This window comes from Perognathus longimembris, chromosome 18, assembly GCF_023159225.1.
Source record: "Perognathus longimembris pacificus isolate PPM17 chromosome 18, ASM2315922v1, whole genome shotgun sequence".
Lineage (NCBI taxonomy): Eukaryota > Metazoa > Chordata > Mammalia > Rodentia > Heteromyidae > Perognathus > Perognathus longimembris.
The window spans coordinates 48,235,371-48,253,101 of NC_063178.1; the positions used below are offsets into that span (position 1 = coordinate 48,235,371).

The 17,731-nt window shown below is 40.3% G+C and overlaps 1 pseudogene; it reads right to left on the reverse strand.

Moving 5' to 3' along the window:
- The window catches only part of LOC125367033, a 37,582-nt pseudogene that overhangs the window by 3,821 nt on the left and 16,030 nt on the right, over positions 1-17,731 (reverse strand).

Here is a 17,731-nt window from a genome sequence, read left to right on the forward strand (position 1 = left end):
TCCTGACCAGTCCATCAATTGAGAATTAGTTCCTGAGATATTGGTTATAAAAGGATGTTCATGTCTACAATTTATGGGGTGCAGTTCTCCTGTGGATTCTACAATTTGAGAAGAGTTGGTGCAGCGAGGTATCATGAAGGATGATGTAGAATTAGCATGTACAGGAAACCCAGTAGGCAATGAAGTAATTCGTATATTATATACTTGATTATTATCAGGAATCCAAATTCTATGATTTATGGATTGCATTACAGTACAGCCTGGAATTTAACTGTTGGAGTCAGTTGTAAAACATAACGGGGTTCCAATGCCAGAAGCTCTAAAGTCTCCCATTTTAACGTGTTGGACAAAAGGATCTGGAGCTGTACCATATGCCGATCTGTTGACATGGATGAACACCTCAGCTCCTTCCCAAGTCACAGGGTGTACAATTGGTGGATCTGGCATGTAAGCCCAGTGGGTCAGCGCTTGTATCATTCTGATGAGCTTCCACAATCCTAATGCAATGCTCAGGTAGCCAGCGGGTATCATTTTCATCCTGTGAAAAAACACAGACATGTCCTCGACCCCATGTCAATATTGGATCGGGCCCGTGCCAATCACCTGTTAAAGGATCTTTCCACTTAACTTGGGCAAAAGCTCTTTGCTCTCTCTTTTCCCAGAACCGTTGTGCTTTGGAAAGGCCATTAAAGTCCAAATTAAAAAAAAATGTAGTACAAATAAAGCAAGAGAAAGAATATTAACACGAGAGAGGGGGTATAATTCCCCCCTTTAATTTAGAAATTTGGTGTTTTGACAAACCGTTGGCCCATTCAACAATTCCTTGACCTTGAGGATTATAGGGAATTCCTGTAGAGTGAACAATTTGGTAAAATTTGCAAAAAGTTTGAAAAGCTTGTTCAACATATCCTGGACCATTATCAGTTTTAATATGTTTAGGAAGTCCCATAGTAGCAAAGCAGTGTAAGGCATGGGAGATACAATGTTTGATAGCTTCCCCGATAAGAGGAGTAGCCATAATAAAATTAGAGTAAGTGTCTATGGTAACATGGACAAAGCGGAGCCGTCCAAAAGAGAGAATGTGGGTAACATCCATTTGCCAAACATGGTTGGCCACTAAAACTTGAGGGTTAATGCCATTGGAGGGCACAGGTAGGAAGGTAGTACAGTTGGGACAAGTTTTCACAATTTGACGAGCCGCCTCACGTGAGATATGAAAATGCTGATGTAATGCACGACTGTTTTGATGGTGGGCAGCATGTGATTGCTTTGCTAAGTCAATTTGAGTGAGAAAAATTTGAGTAGCCTCGTCTGTAATAGCACTACCCTCACTTAATGGTAACAAGAGGCAAAGTGAAGTAATTTGTTGGAGGGGCAATGATGTGAAATTGTGCCCATAAAATTGGCCCAAGCAATGGCCCAGGAATCACAATGTATATAAAGCCATTCTTTCTGTTGTAAAGTATAGGGGATGTAAATAGCCTGTGGATCTCATCCAAGATACTTACAAGAATCCACATGGAACATATGGAACTAAGGTGGCCACCAATTTATAATAGGGAGTTAACACTTTTGAAGGAGTAGCAGGCAAGGAAAGCCATAAAAGGGGTCCCTTCTTCCAGAGGACCGCTGTTGGAGAATGAGGCATAGTTCAAATATATGCTTCCCAAGGGGTTGAGTAATGAATATAATTTACATGTTGGGAAGAAATGGCAGGATTTACTATGCTTAAGGCTTTAGCTGCTTACGTTGTCATTTGTCTGGGAGATGTAGGGTTAGGGTCCCCCTTTAATAGATAAAATAAGGGTTTTAATTCAGCTGTGGATAATTTAAGACAAGGGCGAAGCCAATTAATATCTCCCAGAAATTTTTGAAAATCATGTAAAGTACACAAAAGAGAAGTTTTAATCTGTAATTTTTGACTAGTAAAACAGTAAGGACCTCAAATATGACCAACAAATACTTTCCAGAGTTCTGCTGTAACACTTAGAGAACGGCAGACTGAATGGGATCCATGTGCCATTAAATCAAATCATATTATTTAATGTTACCTTACTGGCACGTGAAAGAGAAAACAAATGAATAACATCAAAAGTCTCAGCTTCAGCGGATCTGAAGTGGCTGTGTCTTCCACCCCAAATTAGCAGGCCAGCAGGAGAGATGGCTTGCATCTGGATCAGGCTGTAGTAGCATCTCAGAGTTCCCTGGATAGGCTGTCATACCTCCTGCTTGTTGCCTGTAAATTTCTACACAGACTGGTTAAAGGCATTTTCAAACAGATTTTAGAAGCTTGGGCCTTTAACCATCTTCCTAGTCACAAAATCCACACAGATTGAAGGCCAACCAAGTCTGCTCTCTGTAGCAGCCAGGACAGTTTCTGAGTCATGGAGGGAGAAGACACCAATGCTACCCCAGTGCAACTCTGTGGTCACCAAACACAACTTTGATGCTTTTAACCTTGGAATAAGTCTCGGTTGCAACTCTGTCATGATAGGCCTGCTATAAACCCAACTCTAATCTTGGGGACAGGCAGAGACAGGGTAGTAGCCTTTGACAGCCTGGGCCTGTCAAAATCCTCACAGGACTCCTAGATTTCCTGAGCAAACCAGGCAGTTTAGGAGCCAAATGTGGAGGCAGCTTCCTGTGGCCACAGACTGCCACGGTCTACTCAGCTAGCACACATGTCAACCTGCATCCTATAAAGCAAAATGTTAATTTTGGGTCAGGAAAATTTAGGTTAATAGTCACATTTGTACAGTTGTTCCAAAATGACTCTGGTCCCTTGATCTTAAAGAGTTTATGAGAGCATAGGGGGAAAAAAAAGAAAAGAAAAAAATGGAGAAGCAAAATCTTAGTCTATATCAAAGAATTGTCAGGATTAGGTGTACTCTTGAATAGAACCTTTTGGAGTGTTTTTTAGACACATTTGCTTGCACCCAAACATGATCAGTTTGGGTTTAAAACCTGTTTCTTGTTTTGTTTTTAAGTTTTACCAACGGATAGACATAGACATACATACATACATACACATACAAACAGTGTGCACAAGCTTTGGGGTGTGCTTAGAATTGTTCTTTAATTGGCCATGTAAGTTTTCTGGAATTCCAGTGGCAAATGACATTATTTTGCCTATATTCTAGAACCATGTGGTTAGTTAGTAAACAAACAAACAAAAAAGAACAGAAACAAAAAACATTTTCAGCAAACCAAAATTATCAGATTATCCGAAAAGCCACATTTTGAGAAAACAGTTTAGCTCCCATGGGGAGCTTATGGGAGACAGGACATGAACACAGACAGCAAGCTCATGAAAAGACACTTTCATCTTCCAGCATTTGAGTTGCAAGGCACCTTTGAAATGCAAGGCCATAGTTACAGAGTTCAGAGTGGGTGCAGGGTTACCGGGAACTGGAGAACCCAAGTTTCTGTCCAGCCTCCAGGACTTTGGCATGCCTGTCACCTGGGGGACAGGCAGGCTTCCACTCCAACCAATCCTATTGTCGACCACATGCTCAATGCTAGAGAAAGCTGACGATTTAGCCAAACAAGCAGGATTTAACTGAGTCCCCAAACTCATCAATAACAAGAACAGAAAACCTTTTTTTTTTTTTTGAGTCTTTCAAAGCAGATGTTAAACAAATATTGGTATCTTTGGAAATTAGCACCAGCCCATCCTATGACACAGGCAGGCAGGCAGAATTTAGAGAGAGGCAGAAAAAGAGACAGAGAAAACTTCATCTGCCTCAGCACTCATAGAAGTTAGGTAAGTCCTGCAAAAATATTCCAAATATGTAGGATTGGGCTCAAACTTGAGCAGCTTTCCTGAAGCATTTTAGACTGTCCCCCACGTGATGAGCGACCAGCGGAGCTGAACTAGAGATCAGTTGACTCCAAACACCCACAATTGCTGATCCCCTTGACCTAGCCCAGTGGCTTTATGGAAAATCCAAGCTCCAGACTAATGGTCACTCACCCTGGTTGGGGCTTCAAATATGTCGTGGTGGATGGAAGTAGAGCGCTCGGTCAGGAGAAGTTACCTCGGTGGAGTTAGCATTTCCCTAGCCTCAGGTCCCTCCACTCTGCAAGCAGCCTGCACCTAGGAGAGCTGTAAGTCTTCCAGGACTGTCGGTTGGGGGCTTACCAGTACCTACCTTTAAAGGAGTTTGTTGTTCTGGGTGAAGCTGTTATATTAGGGCTATGACTGATTTAAACATATTCTCAACATGGGTCAATCTATTTTCAGTAGGCTCATTGCATAATTTCTCCTCAGTGTCTGAGCCATCTGAGTCTTCCTTAATATCTGCCCCGTTGGGTTCAGATCTTAATAATTTTCTCAGCACTTCCCGGGCAGCAGCATATGCTCCCGGGGCTGGGCAACACTCATCAGGTCCCTGTTCAGTTTCTCCAATTGACTGATTGAATTTAATCTATTCATGTCTAGGATCTAAGCAATCTTGGATCAGATACCAAAGAATAATAGCATCCACTGGAGTTTTCTCAGGGCCACTTGCATCATAATGTTCCTGAATCTTTTTTCCAATTTTCTGCCAAGTTTCTAAGTTATTGGTTCCTTCCTCCGGGAACTGGGGGCATGCTTCCTCAATAAAGTGACTTTGGCCAACTTTCACTGCCCGGGCATGAAGCATGCCTTTGGGGGCCTGAACGTATAACATGCAGCCTATACTTAGTCCCATAATTACTTACTCCTGAATATCTCTTTCCCGCTCTCCTTTCCAAGTGATCAGACGTCCTTACCTGAGCGGGGGTCCTCTGCCATCGTCCCAGGTGTACAGGTCCCTGTTCAGGCGCCACTTCTGCCGAGCCGGCCAGCAGTGAAAAGGGAATCCTGAATGAGGGGGGCGAGGATTAAAGGAAAGGAAAAATATAAGACAAGAGAAAAAAGACAAGAGGCGGAGATGGGGTACGGGAGATTGTAACTCGAGACTGCAGCCAGGTTTATTCTTAACTTCCAGGACATATGCAGTTTGAAAACCAGGAAACAGCATAGGCTTAAAATTCCAGAACACAAAAAGGCTTGGAGTTAGCAGTACCCGACATAGCTAAGACAGGGTAAGGTTGGTTAACATAAGAATGGACCCCAGAGCAATACCTGATGGTAGTTAAGACAGGATGAGTTTGGTTAACATAAGAATGGACTCATAGCAGACATAGTAAAGCATTTCCGATTTTCCATTAAGCCATGTCCTTGCACGTCCTTGAAAACACAGCCAGAGGTCAGGAAGAATTTAGCTGCAAGTTTGACTCCTGACAAGAAAGAAGCCTGCTCGCTCGTATTTGTTATCATTTATGGTCTTCTAGGACTTTGCAAATGGAACTTTTGTAGCCCCCTCCCCCCCTACAGGTGAGATGACCGTGGCTTAAGAAGGCAAGTCATAATGCTTGGGGTTTTGCCATGGTAAGTGTTTGCATGGTGGGCACAGGATTAAAATTTTTTTTTTTTGTCAAAATATAAAACTTGGGCTGTCCTTCAAGTAAGGACTTGCACCGTCTTCCTGGACCAGGTAGGCCCTCACCTGCTTGCCTGCAGGTAGGCCATTCCCACCTGGGATTCAGCCAAAATTCTTCATCACTCCAGGCTTAGCCTTCCACCTGGGCCTGGCTAAGAACAGCACCCTGAGCCCGCAAGAGACCATAGCCTATTTTTTCTGCTTCCTGTTTAACACCTATATAAGGCACCCCCAGTCCAGTCCCTTGCACAACCTCCAAACCCAGGGAAGGGTCTATGTCCCTCACTGGCAATAAACAATTTAGCCTATTGATGATGGAGTCTGGTCTATTGCTTTCCTGTTCTCCAGTTTCCTAAGAGTCTTTCATAGTGCATGCTATTGGTTGTGAAGAACATTTACTCATTGTTGTATGTCTTTATATGGCAAGAGTATTTTATAAAGAATATACTGCATTCTACAGTAGTTCTTCTTAGACTTTAACATGAGCACCATCCTGGTGGGGTTGATCACTGGGTGCAAACTCTGGTCTTGTCTGACTGGGGTTCTTGTATCTGGATGGCCTATCCTTCTGGATATTTGGGAAGTTCTCTGCTAGTATTCTGTTACAGAAATTGCCTATTTCATTAACTTCCTTTTCTAGGTTCTATTCAACACCTATTAACCTTAAATGAACACATAAGCCAATGCTAAGCGAAATAAACTCCAAGTTATGAAAAGAAGTGGTATATCGTTGTTGTTATTTTCAACATACCATGTGAAATTATGCCCTTTTTCTTTTGTCTTTCTTTCCCATGGTTTTATCCTTGATATCACTGTAACTGATTTAGTACCCTTGATACTGTACATGTGTGTATTGGAATAGGGAAGGGAAAGGGAATACCAAAATTGAGGGACAAAAGATAAAAAGACAATCCAATGCAACAGCAATACTTACAAAACTATATGGCGTAAACCAATTGTATAATACATGGGGAGAGAGGGGGAGACTGGGAGGGGGTAAATGAGGGAGGAGGTAACAAGGTGGATAAGAAATGTACTCACTGCCTTACATATGAAACTTTAACCCCTCAATACATCACTTTAACAATAAAGAAATGGGAAAAAACACAAGTTGTTGCCCAAGATTTTAAAGGAGCTTCATAATTTTATGTCACTCTTCAAACCCAAGCACTGCTTTCCTACTTTCAAGTTTCCCTTGCAGTGTTTAATCATGTATCTGCATATTTCACTTGTATCCTTTTAGGCAAACGGAAACCTGGCTCAGCAAAAAATTTCATGAATAGCCGATCATACATCAAAATAATGGATATGAATCATCTTCTATCATTGACCGACATTAATCTGCTGAGAAGGCTCTAAATAATTCAACTGTAATTTTCCTGGGACCAAGTTCAATGAGCCAAGTGCTCTGTCCTCCCATCTTAATGTCTCATCTTGTCTATTCAAGAACACAACCAGCATTTGACCATTTCTTTCCTCCACCATTAATTTCCCCTTCCATTCTGGATCAGATTGAAATCGCACATGAAGTATTTTTCCATTGGAAAGAAACCTTTCTTGATTCTTCATCTTAACCTCCAGTGATCACTGCAATTTTTTTTTTTTTTTTTTGCTAGTCCTGGGCCTTGGACTCAGGGCCTGAGCACCGTCCCTGGCTTCTTCCCGCTCAAGGCTAGCACTCAGCCACTTGAGCCACAGCACCACTTCTGGCCATTTTCTATATATGTGGTGCTTGGAAATCGAACCCAGGGCCTCATGTATATGAGGCAAGCACTCTTGCCACTAGGTCATATTCCCAGCCCCCCTGGAATTTTTGTCCTCGATTGCAGTTACATTCTTCAAAGAATGAACTCCATTCATTCTCCCAAAACCCCTTCTCAATTTTCTCCTTGATTCATTCACTCAAGAGTTCCGTGTTCTACTTCACGTATAACATAATTCTTCCATCTATCTGTGCTTTATCCACCTGATCTTGACACCAAATCTCTCCCTCTTTCTGGCAATCGCTTCCTTATTTGGCTTCCTGGACCATGCATCCCTCCTGCTTTCTTTCCCAGTAAGATTTGTGCAATTGTTTCTTTATTCTTCCTCATCCTTAAGACCACTAAAATGTCTTGAATTTCCTTCACATAGACTTGTTTTCCAGGCATAATATCCCAAATACATGGTGTCATGTACAGTCCTTCTGCTCACAAGTCTCAGTTGCTCATCTCTACCCAGACTCTCCCTTGGACGCTGACTTGAAGGTCCAACTGCTATTTGACATCTCCACTTGGAGGCTGAAGAGACACTTCGAAAACTGGCTCCCCACACACACCCCATTTCTGCCAACTCAAACCATGCAATCTACTAAAAAATCTTGTTGGTTCCTTTCTTCATGTGTCCAGAATCAGACCATTCCTCACCAGTTCCACTCTGTGACTCAAGATACTGTGTGTTCTCTAGTCAAATAATTGGATGACTCAATAAAGGGGAATCACTTGATTTCACAGAAGAACCGGGAATATCTTTTGGGAAGAAGAGTGATTCCCAAAACAGATAAATCAGGTCAATTTATTCTATAGCATGACAACTTCATAGTTTATGCAAGATAACAATCAAGCCCCCTAGACTGTCCTGTATCTACTTCCACGAATGGAACTGGCCTCCTAACTTCTCGGACCTCCACCATCCTTTCCCTTCCTTTCCTGGCTGTTTACGGTTCTGTGGACACAGGGGTAATGCTGTTTGGGGGGCATTTTACTTATTCTGCTCCCTCTTCCAGGATGGTTGTCATTCCCCTGTTTTTATGGCTGCTTTCCACCAGTACACCATCTTTCCTCAAATGTCACAAATACATGCAAATGCAAAGTAGGTACAGCATTCCATACCTTAGCACTCACTTGAGTTTGGCTGATTTCACTTAGTATGAATTTTTCCAAGTCTTTCCATTTCCTTACCAATGGAGCAATGCCATTCATTCTGATAGAGTCATAGAATTACATTGTGCATATATCAGCCTTCCTGCTGGTGCATTCCATTAGACAAACCCAGCTGAAAACCAGTGAGTGTCCATTGGTCATGATTCACAAGAAACAATCTGGCAGGACGCCTATTAGAGCAAACATGATGGACCACAAATCCAGAAGGCATACGGAATGCACAGGATACTCACAAAGTAATCAGTAAAGCAGAATGGGAAGCAACTTTGCATTTTCTTCATCTGAATGAATTGTAAATAATTCTCTCATAATGAAGAGAACCTGAGGGAACAGACCTTGAGGTGGGATAGAGTATTCTGTCTTTAATTATTCTCATCAGTTTCTAGCCAATGACTGTGTCTGTACAGAGTGTGTCTTTCATCAGAAACATGTGTTCTGAAAGGTATTCTCAGTGGCTTATCTATGTGCATGACATGGAACAGCTAAAGACATGAATTGGCATTGGAGATGGGTACTGCTCTTGAAGAGAAGGGTGGAGAGGGTCATGTCTTCACTGAGTTCTCCTGGGTTGAACATCGCTAGGTCAAAATCTGGGCTAACATTGGGCCTTAGCTTTTCCATCTCTCCAGACAGTATCAGCCACCAAAAGGCAGAAAGTCCCAGCCTCTGTTTGCAGTGTAGTCACAGCCATCTGAAACCCGAGTCTCAGGCAGTCTGTGGCTTTGATCGTGGGTGGTAACTGCACCTCACACAACCCTAATTGAGTTTTAACATAGATGTTTCTGATCCCACGAGATAGTAGTATGATACCTTAAACTACATCCTACATCAACTTAAAGGGACATACTAAACCAACATTTTCCCCCACATTACATTTCCTTTACTAAATGGCTTTGAAGAATTTCTATTGACCTACAATTATTAGATGCTAATTAAAAAACTTCACAGGGGCAATAACCGTTTAAACAAAGAGATCAAGATTTAAGTGGTCATTTATAAGGACATCTTTTGAAATCAACAGCTAAGGATACATGTCATCAACACTTGGGAACTTTTTTTTCTTCCCTGAACCTTTACTGAAAAATAAAAATCACAGTAACATGAAAAGTAGAGTGATTGGTAACAGCTTCCGCATGTTCACGTTTTCCTCTCACTAAGTATTGCACAGAATTTTAAGTGTTGTTCCTTCATTACTTGGAATCTTGTGAATGCGTGAGTGGAAGAGAATAAACTGCGAGATATGAGTAAGCTATAGGTGTGTCCAGGCCTCATTTCCCATCTTTAAAAAGAGCATAATAACCACTGGGTATACTACACTGCCACGTGCGAATGACGGGGGTGATGATCTGAAATGCGTAGACTAATGCCTGAAATGGAATAAGCTACGTATAAGTAAATGGTTATTCATTCACTCTTTCGATCTCTTATCATTCTCCTCATTCCAGTTTCCCACTGATTCTGCTAAAATTTTTTAAATTTAGCAATCAATGTTGAGAGAAGCGCAGTACTTTTATAACAATACTTAAAATCCTGCTCCAGATATCTAAGGTAACACCGCATGTGAAAGTAGTGATCAAAAGAGTAATTCTCTAACTACACTGTACATTAGTACAGGAAATTTGTTATTATGCAGACTCTTGGTTTCATTCCAAGAGATTGTGAGTCAGTACCATAGGAAGAGGATTCAAGGATGTTTGTCATAAGCATTTTAAGTGATTTGCATGAAGAATCTGTGACTCGCACCTTTAGATTCCTGCACGTGAGAGTTCTAGGACCTGTGTCAGTGCTGAACAAAACTCAATACTTTCTTAGCCACACCTGTTGTAAAAGTTCACTTAACATAATTTCCAAAAGTAGAGTCATCTGAGTTTATCTCTTCTTCGTCCAGCTCCATCATGTCCCTGAAGGTTTCCTTTAATTTATTTTTAGTTGTTGTGCATCCCAACTCTCACCTCTGTCTCCCCATAGGAAGAAGGACCTTTCTGTACACTGCCAAATGAAACATCATTTTCAATTGCTCCTCTTTTCGTGCCTTCCTGATGTGTTCTGAGATTTGTGTTTACTCACTGGCGAAAGGAAATAAGGATAATTTTTTTCTGTGTAATTATTCTGATGAGCTGAAAGCTTGGTATATTTGTTTCCATTGTCCAATTTAATATCATATCTCCATATCTTTTTCTCATTTGATCTCTGAAATAACACAGAAAATATTCATAACCAAGGCAGACACACTCAGCTTTGTGTTTCTTTGAGACTTGGCCCAATGTGCTTTGTGTAACACAGCCCATCACTACTTGTGACAAGGCAGGTACAGATCCTCTGTGCAAAACTTTGTGTCCCCCACCCCACCTCACCACAGGCTATCTCTCCCTGGAGGCTCTTTGTAGAGCAGCTATCACGACCAGTTTGCAGTCTCTGAATGACTGTCACCTTGTAGAAAACACTGAGCAGGAAGAAAGACTTTGTCCTCCTCTTCCTTGATTCTTGGCACACACTCTTTCACGATTCCTGCTTGGAAGGATATGAGTCCTAGTTAGAAGCCATCAGCCTCCTATTCCAGGGCCACCTGGAATTTGCCTGAATGGCCTGGGCCCACTGGGTTTGAGAGTCAGAAAATTGCTGGCTGCAGGGTCAACCAGGCCAGTTGTGGAAAAATAGCTCATATTGTTCACACTATGGGGAATAATATCCCCAAATAACCTAATGTTTCGTGGAAAAAACAATAGCAGCACACATTATCCACCTCCCCAGCCTCTATACCTCCCCCCTCCAAACAGGGCTTCCCATGGTGTAAGAAGACTGAAGTGTTTCAGTGGATGCAAGGAGTAAGTAACAAGTGGAACAGCATGCACTCTTTAATATGTGGCTTCCACTTCCCCATCAGCTCCGGTGGATGTACTCTGAGCATGGACAAGGCAGAGGCTTTGGATTTACAAAAACAAGAATGTTGCTTGTTAGGTGTGAGACTGTAGTGTATTAACCACCTTGGAGTTTTATTATCAGGATGCACTGTAGTGGGTGTGACACAGTGTCTTTGGTTTGTAACCAAGAACTGTGCAATCCTGAGTTGTGCATTTCCATTGCTCATTGTGAGGAAACACCATAGTTCTCCAGACTCTGTCAGTATGGCCCACATCTCACTACATGTCTATAGGAATGGAAAACTTTTTACTGGAGAAACTGAGTCTTTGGCACAGGCTCTGAGAACATACCCAACGACTATGGCTCACTTCCAATGAACCTCTGGTTTAGTCATTTCTGCAAGAACTGGAAATGTGTCGGCCAGTATTCATGCAATCTGAGAGGTGGCTTCCTTGTCACTAGAACAGGGCCCTGCAAAGAGAATGGTTCTCAACAGTTATGGAGGAGTGATGAAGGCTATTTTTAGTTTTGCAGTGAATGGGATGGTGGGGGTATTTAGAGGAGATGTACTGATCCAGACCCCGGAAGAGATGAATCTTGGGACAGGGAATGATAGGAAGACAGGCAGCTGGGCCTACATTGAAGTGTGGCTTATCCCTTGGGTTGGGGATTTATTTAAATTCCACATTTTAATGATCTCAAATAAGTAATGTCGACCTCTCCAGATGGCTCCTATAAAGTGTGTGATATTTTCATTACTCATTAAGGTTTTCTCCAAACCTTTCTATTGTAGAAATCTTATGGGCTGATTGTGAACAGAGATAGGATTCTTGGACAGGGCATGACCTGTATTGGTAATGAAATAGGCTAATCTCAGGTTTCTTCTTTCTGGAATAATAATGTGATTGAGACATTCTATCTTTTAATATCTATTAATATTAAATGGAATTGGCTCTACAAACTGTCTTGTAAAGGAGATAGAATACTAGGGTTTTTATTTGTTGCATTATTTACTGTTTCATATTATCTCATTCCTATTTTTCTTGTCTTATGTCCCTGCATCTAGAGATGAGAATTCAAACACTGGGGTGAAGTGGATGATAGCTACAATTTTCAGTGACCATCTGAATGTATTGTTGAACCAGAAGGTAAGTCTAGTCAGAATCTGGTCTCAATAAATGATTTCACTGTGACTCATCAAGTAATTCTCAGTGAAAACAGGAGAAACTTCATCAAAACAGTCAGCGATCTGTCCACCATTCCTGTCACTTTCAGCTGAGCACCTGGCTCAGGTAAAGTAGGCCAGAGAAGCAATGGCCAAATGTCAGAAAGCAAGTGTATCAGTTAGCCAATCCTTGCGTTACACTGAGTTTCTTATGCAAGGCTGGCCCCAAGGTTCACAAAGGGGCCCATGGCAGTCACCCTTTCTTAATCTGGCCATTCTCAGAAACTATAACAAGTAGAGATAGTAAGATGTCACCTCATTCTTTTAATCAGGTCTGTGTGAACTTCTTCAAGGAGTAACACAATCTAACTATCCTATTGAATAACACCTGTTTAAGTCCTTAGCTCAATGATCAGCATTGGTCAGCATGTAGCAAAGGTGAACTATTGCTGTCATGTGACATTTGACAGCTTAAAAAGCTCAGAAACAATGCACAAGAACAAGACCTAAATGCAAAGAAGTTCACTAGTTCAACTACCTCTTATTAAGTGCCCAGTTCAAGACAATGGCAAAATAATTTCACACACAGTTTTGTAAGGTCATATATTTTTAGAAAGAATAAGTAAGACAAGAAAAGCAACATTACAGATTATACTTTCTACTAAAATGGATAGACAAAAGAAACAGAGTATTTCAGATAGAAATGAGATATATGAATACAAAAACATCAGAATAAAATGATAAGGAGATCATGTTGGGGAAATTTGTTTTAGAAATGATTGACAAAGTAGGTCTCTGAAGATATGAGAGTCCAAAATTATGCAAAGTGAGAGCTCCATAGAAGCCAGTATCTTGAGGTTTCACAGAACAAGAAAAAAAGAAAGAAAGAGAGAGAGAGAGAGGAACGAAGGAAGGAAGGTAGGAAGGAAGGAAGGAAGGAAGGAAGGAAGGAAGGAAGGAAGGAAGGAAGGAAGGAGAGAAAAAAATAAAAACAAAGCTCTTGAGGCTGAAATGTTCTAGAAGTAATAAAGGGACAATATAACTGAAGATGAATGAGGAATTATTTGAAGAAAAATAATACCATCAAACAAGATAGGCTAAGGAATGTTTGAAATGGATGAAAGAGTTAGTATAATTTGTGACAATACTAAGAACTTTTAGAAGTTTGTACCATGGAGTGAAATGGTATGATTTACGCTGCTGACAGATTATTGCATTTGTAGGGTGAGGAAGTAGTGTTGAAGTGCCACCAACCAGGATCTTCAGGGATGGAAATGTTTGCACAGTTCTGGAAGCAGATCTGACTTTATGATGCTAGGGACTTCTGCCTCAGCAGTAGGTGGCTCTCTTCTCCCTAAGTCTTTACATGGCCTTCCTTTTGTGCGCCTTTGAGTCTACACATACTTTCTGTACAGGCACTATTTCTTTTAAGGAGCACACTGGAGAACTCAATTTTATTACTTCGATGATCACTTTATCTCTGAATACAGCTACATTCAGAAATAGTAGGAGGTTATCCTTGTAATATGTGTTGCAGGGACAGAATTCAACCTACAACAGTTGTACAAGCTACTGTAGAGAGAATATTTATGTGTAAGAGCACTGGTCAGAAGGTTATTTTAACAATGTAAGTGTTCTTGAGATCTTGAATGAGGTAGGAGCAAATAGAAAGGCGGTTAAAAGTGGTCATATTGGTCCTGAATTGTGAAGGTTTAATTGATAAAACATACTCATAGATTGTCAGTGCAACACAAGGAAAATAGAAGAATAGTTGAGTGCCTGGTGTCACAATTTATTGACATGAGGAGGAGGAGGAGAAGAATTTTGAAACACAATGGTTTTGAATTTTCGTTTTAGACATGGTAAGTGTGATATGATTATTAGATGTCAATGGGAGATATTAACTTAGAAATCAACAGAAAATGTCAGCATTCATGTTGCTGTAAGTCACTTACAAACTATGTCTGTGAGGCTCTGGACTTGGATACAGAGTCCAAGAACAAAATCTAGATAGAAAGAGGGGATGGCCACAACTCTGCAAAATCTTTCAAGGAGAAACAAGAAAGAAAAGAAGAAAAAGGAACCTGCAGAGATGACAGAGATGATGGAGGAAAGGAGACGGCAGGCGACCTTGATGCCAAATGAGGAAAATTTTTAAAAAGCGGTGCAAGTGTATAATACTGAAAAGCTGCTGACATTGTAATTCCAAAGAGAGCTGGTGACTTGACCTTTGAAACTGGCATGATGGAGATTGTTAGCGACCTTTAAAGATCGGCTTCAACAACAGTAGGAGTGAGGGAAAAAAGAGAGGCTGGCAAATGAGAAAATGAATTAAGCAAATAAATTTGTCAAAGACCTTTGCTAGCAAACAAAGCAGAGAAATGGGGCAGCCATTGGAAAAAGTTATAAAAGGCAAAACAAAAAAAAGTTTAGGGAGTACTTTGCATTTGAAGGTGAAAGATACTAGAATGTGTTAATAACATTAATTACAAATTAATCACATTGAAGCTAGGGAGTGATAACTTCAGAGGAAAACAGCAAACCTTAACTAAGAATTCAAATGGAAGCTAAGGGACAAGGATTCGTTTCTGACCAGATGAAGGACAGCTCAGATCATGATGAAAGTATTAGATATGAGATGTATATGAAATTCATGGACAACTTCATAGAGGCTGAAACTTAACCACATTTATAGATGAGGATACATATCTGTGTATTTTTAAAATTTGCTTTCATTATCTAAGTGTAAATAGAATACCCCAAAGTTCTCAAGCTCAGTGCACAGAACTCATAAGTAACTAATATTAGAAACTTGTACAACCCAAGAATTAGTTCTTAGAAGGTATTGACCATCCTTTGCTATACTAAAATTTTCCGTGAGTTCTTTTCTTTGGCAGGTACACTTTTTATTTTAGCAATAATTTGTAGGATTTTATTTTGAAGGAAAAATGGATGCTTACTCTTGCCAGCCACAGCTCCAATGAGACCAGGGTAAATGGCTGGCCTTAGTGAAGTATGAACAACCCAGTGTAAAGAAAACAATAAAGAGAAGGCCATGAGATAAAGGCTTTGAGGCCTGCCCTTTCCTGAAATCCAGTTGTTGGGAAATTTACTTGGTAATGAATGTGAATATGCTTTTGAAAAAAACCAATGCTTTGGGGAAGGGGAAGACTAATGTGTAGATACAGCTCAATCTCCATAATCCATATGATTTAGACTTTCTGAAATCCTGTCTCTCCCTGAGTGAATTTCCACAAGCAAGCGACAGGAGGAGGTGCCTACAAATGAACAACGTCCCGAAGTAGAAGTTTGGGTTGAACCTAGTGTTCAGTCAAAGTCTATGTTTATATTAATTCAGTATAATTTGAGCCATGGGCAATTGGGTTAAGAAACCACTTCAGAAGGTACTTACTGATTGGTAGCTTCAAGATACTCTGAGTGGTATGTTAATTAGTAAAGCATTCCTAGCTCCCAAGAGTTTATCACATTCAGGCAATAAGTTGATTATGTGTGAATAACCATATATACTGTAACCACACTGAGGCTCTGGTACAGATAATGCCATTGTTGCACTTACCTGGGTAGCAGATGGTAGAGATTTTGAGTAATCTCTAACACAGGCTGTAGGAGAGAGACTGCATTATTTCTGCTGTCAGTGAATTAAACAAAGGATATTTTGGGAAGCGAAGTTCCTATTAATGAATCTACCGTGATATATATGAGATAAGGGTCGCTTTACCCTTATAGAAATAATGTTAACTGGGCCTCCCACTTCTGGAGTTTCTCTCTAGAAAGAATCAATTGCACAGTCTTCCTTAAGTTTTCAAGTATACTTGTCCTGTCTCCCTTATACAATTTCCTTTCTTTTAATTCTTTAGTAGATAAAAAATATATTATAAAGGATCTCAGAAACACACACATTAGGTCATTCAACATTTTCTTGTGCTGAGTTATAGTGGTATGTAAGAGAAGAGAAAGGTGACTCTTTCCTCTTTGTTGTCATATACTAAAGGAAGAGGTGGATTTCCTAAACAACAAAACCTAAAATCCATATACTTAAACAAATATGGCAGAATGTATGTCCAAAAAGAAACATACTCTTTATCTGACTAAGGTAAGTATAACCACTCTGTAAATCAAATGAATAAGACAAACCTTCCCAGACCCCATCTCAATCTTTAATTTCTTGTTATATCATTGGCCAGGACTGTGCAACATATCCATTCTTAAAGCAATCACTTACCAGGATGATAAGATCAGCAGGACTAGGATCGTGGAATTCTGATTCACTCCCAGAGGCTGAATGTAGACCATCTTTGCTCTGAACCAGAAGATAACCATTAGGAGATACAAATCAGGAGAGTATTTTTCAAAATGAGAACAAAAATGGTATGAACTACTATGAATGATGATTTACAAAGAATACTACATCTGTTGAGGTAGTAATTCATAGATTTTTTTTCACAAACCATTACAGAAATGTACTCATTACCTTACTTATGTAACTGTAACCTCCCTGTTCATCAGCTTACAATAGATCTTAAAAAATAGATAAATGAAAGAGGAATGGAACTAACTTTAAAAATCTATTATGAGTTGGGCAAACAATAAAATGTAAGCTTCACCAAAGCAGGAAATATTTTCTGTCTTTTTTCCCCTGTAGCATCAGAGAGAATAACACTAATTCTTGTTTCATTAGTTCTTTCTCTTCTGGTTTGCCTAGTGAGTTTTCAAGGGGACTTCCTATTCATTGAAACAAGGAAGGAGAGAAAGGAGAAGTTTAACAAAGCTATCTTGATTTTGAAAAGAAGGCTCTCAAAATTTTAAGGAGAAGCCAGGGAAGTGTAAATGAAAGGCTTTTAAACAGCTATAAGGCAATAGTTGCCTCCAAACCATAATGCAATGCAGACTTGGGCCTTAATTATTTATCTCAACCACCCATCTGATATAAAGAAAAAAGTGCAGAGGCAAAGAAAAGTCCTTGTTGAAAATGAAAATCTAGTTATGGAGTTCCCCAGGCAAGTTATATCCTTTTGAGCCAGGACAGATATCATCCACAACTACCTAACAGAACTCTTAATTTATCATGATGGTTGCTCATTTATTTCCTCTTCTCTGAACAGCCTGGGAAATGCACAAGACCTCCTATATAAGGAAACAATTACCAAGTGGGCCACTTTCAACAGAATTTGCCTTGGCTAGTCAGCTGTGTGCCATTTGTGTGCGTAGTGCAGAATTAAATAATTCATCAACTTGAGAGATTTTACTGCACATTTTCACAATCTGTGAGACACTGAACTAGGCCCGAGGATAAA